This window comes from Coregonus clupeaformis, chromosome 25 (assembly GCF_020615455.1).
Source record: "Coregonus clupeaformis isolate EN_2021a chromosome 25, ASM2061545v1, whole genome shotgun sequence".
In the NCBI taxonomy this organism is placed as follows: domain Eukaryota; kingdom Metazoa; phylum Chordata; class Actinopteri; order Salmoniformes; family Salmonidae; genus Coregonus; species Coregonus clupeaformis.
This window is the reverse complement of record NC_059216.1, coordinates 1,610,223-1,619,630: the sequence shown is the minus strand read 5'-3', so window position 1 is coordinate 1,619,630 and position 9,408 is coordinate 1,610,223. Positions and strand designations below refer to the sequence as shown.

The 9,408-nt window shown below is 47.0% G+C and overlaps 1 long non-coding RNA gene across 2 annotated transcripts; it reads left to right on the top strand.

Moving 5' to 3' along the window:
• Nucleotides 1-452: 452 nt before the first annotated feature.
• LOC121568357 lies at nucleotides 453-6,022 on the top strand. Of its 2 annotated transcripts, XR_006001235.1 has the most exons (4): nucleotides 453-559; nucleotides 768-898; nucleotides 1,057-1,154; nucleotides 5,359-6,022. It is a non-coding gene; the product is annotated as an uncharacterized LOC121568357 (long non-coding RNA). The 2 variants fall into 2 exon arrangements; XR_006001234.2 differs by lacking the exon at nucleotides 5,359-6,022 and having other exon boundaries at nucleotides 1,057-1,409.
• Nucleotides 6,023-9,408: the final 3,386 nt, after the last annotated feature.

Here is a 9,408-nt window from a genome sequence, read left to right as displayed (position 1 = left end):
TAACTCAGTGTGTGTGATAACTGATAAGACAAGATATGATGGTACAATATTTATCCTCAAAGGGGATTATAGTGTGTGTGTGTGTGTGTGTGTAGCGATCCTGTCTGCTCTGATGAACCTACAGGATAAGATCAGGAAGCTGGAGTTGGAAAGAGGCAGAGTGGAGTCTACACAGCCTGGAGAAAGAGACCTCGCACACACTGAGAGACACACACACACTGAGAGACACACACACACTAACCTAAAGAGACACACACACTAACCTAGAGACACACACACACTGACCTAAAGAGACACACACTGACCTAAAGAGACACACACTGACCTAAAGAGAGAGACACACACTGAGAGACACACACACACTGACCTAAAGAGACACACACACACTGACCTAAAGAGAGAGACACACACTGACCTAAAGAAAGAGACACACACTGACCTAAAGAGAGAGACACACACTGACCTAAAGAGAGAGACACACACTGAGAGTCGTACACAAACACACAGACACATACACTCAGAGGGAAACAGACTAGCAACCAGTCAGAACCCAACCAAGGTGAGCGACATGATAATGTTCCAAAATATATAACTGTGTTTTGTTTGAGATAAACAGGTACTCTTTCTGCCCTCTGTCTCACACGCTCTCACTCTGTTTCTATCTCTGTGTCTCTCTCTCTGTCTCACCCTCTCTCTTTCTCTCTCTCTCACTCTCTCTGTGTTTCTCTGTCTCACCCTCTCTCTCTCTGTTTCTCTCTCCCCCTCAGTCCCCTAAGTGTTGGTGACTCAGCTGGCTGCGGCAGAGTCTCGCTATAAGCTGTTGGACAGACACCCGGAGTACATGAGGAAGATAGTCCACAACGCAGAGGCTGACAGAACCACCCTGCTCAAACGCCAGGTTAGCATACGCCTCAGCTAGCCTTATCTAGCATTATCTATGCTAACCCAGAGAGACAGGCTAACGACAGGTAGTTACCGTAGGTTAGCCAAGTTAAGATCTCTTGCTGTATGTGTGATACTTCCGGTAAAACACAGTTACCATAGTGACCCTTTCAGGTTTTCCTGGAGATGACCAGGTCAGCTGCTCCCGCCCCTGACTCCACACACCAGGCCCAGTTAGATTAGCTGGATCTACTGGAGCAGGAATACCAGAGGTACACACACATTTTCACCCCGACTAGGATTTGGTGGGTCTGTATGTGTGTGTGTGTGTGTGTGTGTGTGTGTGTGTGTGTGTGTGTGTGTGTGTGTGTGTGTGTATGTTTCAGAGGAAGATTCGTGAGTTGGAGCTGAATCTGCTGGAAGAAGAACACCAGAGGAAACTGGTCCAGGACCAGCCCAATGAGGCACACACACAAACACACACACACACACACACAGGACCATGCCAACCAGGTACACACACACAGGACCATGCCAACCAGGTACACACTGTGATGTCACGAGAGGCTGTGTCCTGGAGGGACGTTACATCCCCCTGAGGTGGCTGCAAACCCAGACAGCTATGGCTCCATCTGCTGGTATGGTCGGGAACTCCACCCCTCTATGGCCAATCTTCCCACGCAGCTGAAACAAATGAGGAGCTGATGAGCTGAAGGTTTGGGAAGGGAAGAGACACAGTCTCCAACCTGGGCTCTCTGGAGGACAAGAGTGCTGCACGTCCACTTCCATGAGGAATATAAGGATTTGGAGATACTTACCTTTGGGAAATACTCACCTTTGGATATATGCACCTGTGGAAATACGTGAGAGACATTTGGAAGGACTTTTTGCTGGGTTGGCCACTAGCTGCAACGTGGACTACAGTAAGGCTGGGGAAAAGTTATCTGAGCGAGTGAGAAGTATGATGTTGGATGTGGAAGAGACATCCCTGAACTGTTAACCCTTAAAGAGCCACAAGAGAACAGACTTTTGTTATATTTTCGTTAATTTCCCAAGACCTATAATAAAATCCTTGGTTTGTTTGAACCTTGTCTCCTTGCACTACTTGAGCAACCCCGCTGAAAGCTGTGTAGCCTCTCGTGACGTCACAGATGGTGGAGAATACGGGCACGCTCAAGCGTTAATAGTGCATGTCGGAGGAGGATACCGAAGGTTTGATCACCCAGTTTTCCAAGTTGGCCGTAGGCTCCCCGCCGACTGAAATGGAGGACATATTGAAAGCCCTTGTTGCTGGCCAGCAAGCCCAGATGCAAGCAAACGTGGCTCTCTTGGAGGAGCAAAAGAAAGCCAACCTTCTGAAGGCAGAGGAATTGCAGTTGCAGAGACAGAGGGTGGTCCAAAATACCCGCCCAATAAAGGCAAGTGACTTTATATCTAAGATGGGAGCTACCGATGACATTGAGGCATACCTGCATGCATTTGAGGCCACGGCCACTAGGGAAGCCTGGCCCAAGCAACAGTGGGTTGGTCTGTTAGCCCCCCTTTCTAACCGGGGAAGCGCTGAATGCTGTCCGGGACCTGGGCCCTGACCAGGTTACTGACTATGATGCCCTGAAGTCTGAGATCCTCAGCAGATATGGACTCACAAAGTTTGGTATGGCCCAGCGCTTTCACAGTTGGACCTTCCAACCAGACCAACCTCCTCGGGCGCAGATGCATGAACTTGTCCGAATCGCAAGGAAATGGCTGGATCCGCAGAGGAATACAGCAGCGGCGGTGGTGGAGGCCGTTGTGGTGGATCGTTACCTACGCGCCCTGCCTTATGAGGCAAAACGGTTCATCAGTCAACAGGCCTTGACCACGGCTGATCTGACCGTGGAAGCTGTGGAAAAGTACCAGGCCACAGCGGAGATGCTGAATGCTTCCCGAAAAGACCCCAGGAGTGCGGCCCCACCACAAATGGGAAGAACCCGTCCAAAGGACCCCAAGGTCTCGAACCCAGCCACGTCAGGACTTATCCCGGCTCCAGGGGGAGCCAGAAACCAGGCGGGTCCAAGAAGAGTACACCAGGAGGGGGGAAACTCGACAGTGTTACCGGTGTGGGGAGATGGGACATATCTCCTGGCAGTGTGGGAAACCAGCCGATGAACCTATGCCCACTGCGGAGTCCTCCAGCTCAGCACCCACACACCGTTTTGCCTCGCTCTTGGGAGTCGTAGATGGCGGCCCAGATCGACCCCCCCACCTGCCCGGTAACTGTGAATCACCACAATGTGGAGGCCTTACTGGATTCTGGTAGCCGGGCCACCCTGGTGCGTAAGGATTTGGTGGGCCCAACGTGTCTGACCCCGGGGAAAGTCCTCCCAGTTTCCTGTGTCCATGGGGACACCAGAGAATACCCCATTACTGAACTTACAATGACCAGCACACGGGGAACCATACACACGACGGCGGGGGTGGTTGATTCCCTCCCCGTCCCTGTCCTAATTGGACGAGACTGCCCAGCCTTTTACCCACTCTGGAGAGAGTCTCAGGAGAGGATAACCCGAGTACCTCGGAAACGGAGAGGCAAGACTCATCCTGGGAAGGCTCCGGTGCAATCCTCCGAGTTACTCACTCCCGCCCCGGGCTCTGATAGGGATGGCAGGTGCCCAGACCGACACAGAGACGGAGCTACAGAATCTGGACAAAGAACTGTCTGGTCTGAAGGGGACCGCTGAGAGGTATCGTTTGTTAAAGCAACAGTTAGACATGAAGACAGAAGAGTTAGATATCCTCCAGGCTAAACACCAACAGAGCTCCTTCCCTAAGCAACAGGAGGAGCTGGAGAGGCTGCGCAGGACCATCGAGGAGTGTGAGGAGACCCTGCGCAGTAGTAAGGAGGTCCAGAAGAAGGCAGAGGAGAAGTACAAGGTGTTGGAGAACAAGATGAAGAATGCGGAGGCAGAGAGAGAGAGGGAACTGAAAGCTGCTCAACAGAAGCTAAACTCTGCTAAAACCAAGGCTGATGCGTTCAGTAAGAAACTCAAGGAGAGACAACAGGAGGCTGAGTCCCTGGTCCTAGAGTTGGAGGAGTTGAAGAGAGAGCAGTCTGGCAAGCACCACGGCAATGCGGACGCCCTCTCCCGGCGTGATGCCTTCTTCGCTGCCTTTACCCGACGAGGACGTCGGTCCCGAGGAGGGGGATGTGTGATGTCACGAGAGGCTGTGTCCTGGAGGGACGTTACATCCCCTGAGGTGGCTGCAAACCCAGACAGCTATGGCTCCATCTGCTGGTATGGTCGGGAACTCCACCCCTCTATGGCCAATCTTCCCACGCAGCTGAAACAAATGAGGAGCTGATGAGCTGAAGGTTTGGGAAGGGAAGAGACACAGTCTCCAACCTGGGCTCTCTGGAGGACAAGAGTGCTGCACGTCCACTTCCATGAGGAATATAAGGATTTGGAGATACTTACCTTTGGGAAATACTCACCTTTGGATATATGCACCTGTGGAAATACGTGAGAGACATTTGGAAGGACTTTTTGCTGGGTTGGCCACTAGCTGCAACGTGGACTACAGTAAGGCTGGGGAAAAGTTATCTGAGCGAGTGAGAAGTATGATGTTGGATGTGGAAGAGACATCCCTGAACTGTTAACCCTTAAAGAGCCACAAGAGAACAGACTTTTGTTATATTTTCGTTAATTTCCCAAGACCTATAATAAAATCCTTGGTTTGTTTGAACCTTGTCTCCTTGCACTACTTGAGCAACCCCGCTGAAAGCTGTGTAGCCTCTCGTGACGTCACAACACACACAGGACCATGCCAACCAGGTACACACACACACTCTGGAGAAGTGTATTATAACTATGTTGTTTCAGCATGAATAGCTATCTCAGTTGTGTGTTTCAATGAGCAGCAGGAGTTGGTGCTGCAGGCTGAGGCGTGTGTGTGTGTGTGTGTGAGCGGGAGAGGAGGGGGGGTGGAGAGAGAACAGGAGACTCTATTCAGGAGGATGGAGAGAAAAGGAGAGCAGATCAGCAAGCTGCACAGGTACACACAGGTACAAACACACACACACACACACAGTTTGATGACTAAGCACTGTTTAACTGCGGTTTTGCCTCCAACACATATACAAACACAAATATATTTATATATATATATACACATACATATTTGACTAACGAGTTTCTGTCCCTCTCTCTCTCTCTCTCCCTCTGTCTCTCTCTCTCTCTCTCTCTCTCTCTCTCTCTCTCTCTCCCTCTCTCTCTCTCTCTCTCTCGCTCTCTCTCTCTCTCTCTCTCTCTCTCTCTCTCTCTCTCTCTCTCTCTCTCTCTCTCTCTCTCTCTCTCTCTCTCTCTCTCTCTCTCTCTCTCTCTCTCTCTCTCTCTCTCTCTCTCTCTCTCTCTCTCTCTCTCTCTCTCTCTCTCTCTCTCTCTCTCTCTCTCTCTCCCTCTGTCTCTCCCTCTATCTCTCTGTGGTGACCACACACAGTCGCTCTGCCGGAGCGGTCAAGGGTCGACCGGGCGACCGCAGCAAGAAAAGTCTAACTGCTCAGGGACACGAGGTCACTGTGGTTGGTCACTGCAGGACCAACCACAATGGAGCTACTGACCACAACACAACAGGACCAACCACAATGGAGCTACTGACCACAACACAACAGGACCAACCACAATGGAGCTACTGACCACAACACAACAGGACCAACCTCACTAACGTGACTGAGACACTATTACTCACCAGACCACAACAGCAACTGGGCCATGATGCTGGAGATCAGACTTGATCAACCTGAACTTCTCTAATGGCCTTCCCATGGGTGTCGTTGTGTGGGGAAGAGGAATGATTCCAGGCCTATCCAAATACATTTTAGAAGAGGATGCTGATGAATGACTTACAGGAACATTGTGGTGTAGAGAGGCGGGGTAATGATGTATTTCTGATGTCTTTGGGGGAGCAGTATATCAGTGACATACTACAGACTCTCTGCAGAGAGAGAACACTCCTGATGTGTGTACAGAATGCACTGTCCAGCACACATCTGCTTCCTCTATCGATTGGCTGACAGGGGTTTAACAGGGTGTGTGTTATTGTATAAATCTGTTCACTGTGTTCCACTGCAAACCTCAGCTCACAGAAATATAATTGTGTGTGTAGTTACAGTGAGGAAAAAAAGTATTTGATCCCCTGCTGATTTTGTACGTTTGCCCACTGACAAAGACATGATCAGTCTATCATTTTAATGGTAGGTTTATTTGAACAGTGAGAGACAGAATAACAACAAAAAAATCCAGAAAAACGTATGTACATTTTTTTATAAATTGATTTGCATTTTAATGAGGGAAATAAGTATTTGACCCCCTCTCAATCAGAAAGATTTCTGGCTCCCAGGTGTCTTTTGTACAGGTAATGAGCTGAGATTAGGAGCACACTCTTAAAGGGAGTGCCCCTAATCTCAGTTTGTTACCTGTATAAAAGACACCTGTCCACAGAAGCAATCAATCAATCAATCAGATTCCAAACTCTCCACCATGGCCAAGACCAAAGAGCTCTCCAAGGATGTGAGGGACAAGATTGTAGACCTACACAAGGCTGGAATGGGCTACAAGACCATCGGGACAACTTCACCGCATCAAAGGGACGATGGACGGGGCCATGTACCGTCAAATCTTGGGTGAGAACCTCCTTCCCTCAACCAGGGCATTGAAAATGGGTCGTGGATGGGTATTCCAGCATGACAATGACCCAAAACACATGGCCAAGGCAACAAAGAAGTGGCTCAAGAAGAAGCACATTAAGGTCCTGGAGTGGCCTAGCCAGTCTGCAGACCTTAATCCCATAGAAAATCTGTGGAGGGAGCTGAAGGTTCGAGTTGCCAAACGTCAGCCTCGAAACCTTAATGACTTGGAGAAGATCTGCAAAGAGGATGGAATAAATAAATATAAATATTCAAATAAACTGTTCAAATAAAATAAAAAAATAAAAAAAATAGACTGATCATGTCTTTGTCAGTGGGCAAACGTACAAAATCAGCAGGGGATCAAATACTTTTTTCCCTCACTGTATGTGTGTTAAATGATGTAAAACCTCTGCTCTGCAATGACTCCCTGAGATTAAGACACATTGTAGGGAACTAACGGGGAGTGTGTTGCTGTGGGTTGGGAAGCCTTAGGACTTCCCTAAAGGTGCGGTCTCGCTCTCTCTCTGTGTGTGTGTATGTGCTTTGAGGCTTAGGGTTGTTTCCTTGGACCAACAATTAAAAAATATATATTTCTACAATTACAGCTTGTGTAACTTGTCTATCAAATATTCTGAAATAAACTATTTATTTTCAGGTGTTGACACTTTCCTTGACATGAATAATGACCCTTTCCCTGCGGTATTTTGTTTTTCAGCCTTCTGGAACTCAGTTTTTCACAATTCCTGACATTTAATCCTAGTATAAATTCCCTGTTTTAGGTCAGTTAGGATCACCACTTTATTTTAAGAATGTGAAATATCAGAATAATAGTAGAGAGAATGATTTATTTCAGCTTTATTTCTTTCATCACATTCCCAGTGGGTCAGAAGTTTACATACACTCAATTAGTATTTGGTAGCATTGCCTTTAAATTGTTTAACTTGGGTCAAACGTTTCGGGTAGCCTTCCACAAGCTTCCCACAATAAGTTGGGTGAATTTTGGCCCATTCCTCCTGACAGAGCTGGTGTAACTGAGTCAGGTTTGTAGGCCTCCTTGCTCGCACAAGCTTTTTCAGTTCTGCCCACACACATTTTTTACAGGATTGAGGTCAGGGCTTTGTGATGGCCACTCCAATACCTTGACTTTGTTGTCCTTAAGCCATTTTGCCACAACTTTGGAAGTATGCTTGGGGTCATTGTCCATTTGGAAGACCCATTTGCGACCAAGCTTTAACTTCCTGACTGATGTCTTGAGATGTTGCTTCAATATATCCACATCATTTTCCTTCCTCATGATGCCATCTATTTTGTGAAGTGCACCAGTCCCTCCTGCAGCAAAGCACCCCCACAGCATGATGCTGCCACCCCCGTGCTTCACGGTTGGGATGGTGTTCTTCGGCTTGCAAGCGACACCCTTTTTCCACCAAACATGGCTTTGGTCATTATGGCCAAACAGTTCTATTTTTGTTTCATCAGACCAGAGGACATTTCTCCAAAAAGTACGATCTTTGTCCCCATGTGCAGTTGCAAACCGTAGTCTGGCTTTTTTATGGCGGTTTTGGAGCAGTGGCTTCTTCCTTGTGTAGCCGGCGCGGTCTGCTCGTTGCCGACTACTGCGTTGTGTTCCGGTGCACTGAAGACAACACACTGGCGTACTTGAAGGCACTTTATTGTGTACAACTCTCTCAATCTGTTCAACATCAAAGAGAGAAAATGTTCAAAACTCTACCCTCGACCAGAATCCGCCTCTCCCAGCCGAATACAATGCAGACTCAGTATAATCACATTCAAAAATACAAGGAATAAAATACAACATCATTGGAAAATAAACATTGCATCTGGGGTATATCTTATGTATGTGTCATATTCACGTTATCTCTGCCAAAAACTCTGAGCTTTTAGCCTTTACATAATACTGTGCAACATGACATAAACCATCTTTCAAATAGGTAGTACATACAGTAATATGCACGAAGCAACATGTAATCCTTCACATTTGAGCTTTTCAGTGCCATTAAACACTAATCAATACATGAAAACATTTTAAATGAACACATTTTTAACCTGATATAGGGAATACATACCTGTTCAACATCAAAGAGAGAAAATGTTCAAAACTCTACCCTCGACCAGAATCCGCCTAACATAAAAAGAACAACGTGGGCTTCGTCACAAGAGGATAGAATGATGATTGCTAACTTACAGCTAAACAGAACACGAGGTTAGCTAAGTTAGCAATTTCTCAACTCTCAAAAATGTCTAAATTCACGACACAGCTTGATTAAATGTACGTACACTCATCATATAATATACATACAAGTTACTATGTGCACTGAAACGTTTTAGTTTTAACAGGTATATCAAGTTTATGTCACGCCGAAGTGAACACGTACCTCTCCCAGCCGAATACAATGCAGACTGAGAAAAGCATGACCTCCCTCCGCATATAACCAAACCAACTCTAGAGGGCGCACTTACACAATTAAACTCTCCCAATATCTGTAAACTACACAAAATGCTGAACAATACAATATTTTGGTGAAATCAACTCACAAAATAAAATAAAAAATAGAAAATGAACGGTTGCAAAAATCTGTAATTCTTTGACCTGTTACATTCGCTGAGCGGCCTTTCAGGTTATGTTGATATAGAACTAGTTTTACTGTGGATATAGATACTTCTGTACCTGTTTCCTCCAGCATCTTCACAAGGTCCTTTGCTGTTGTTCTGGGATTGATTTGCACTTTTCGCACCAAAGTATGTTCATCTCTAGGAGACAGAATGCGTCTCCTTCCTGAGCGGTATGACGGCTGCGTGGTCCCATGGTGTTTATATTTGCGTACTATTGTTTGTACAGATGA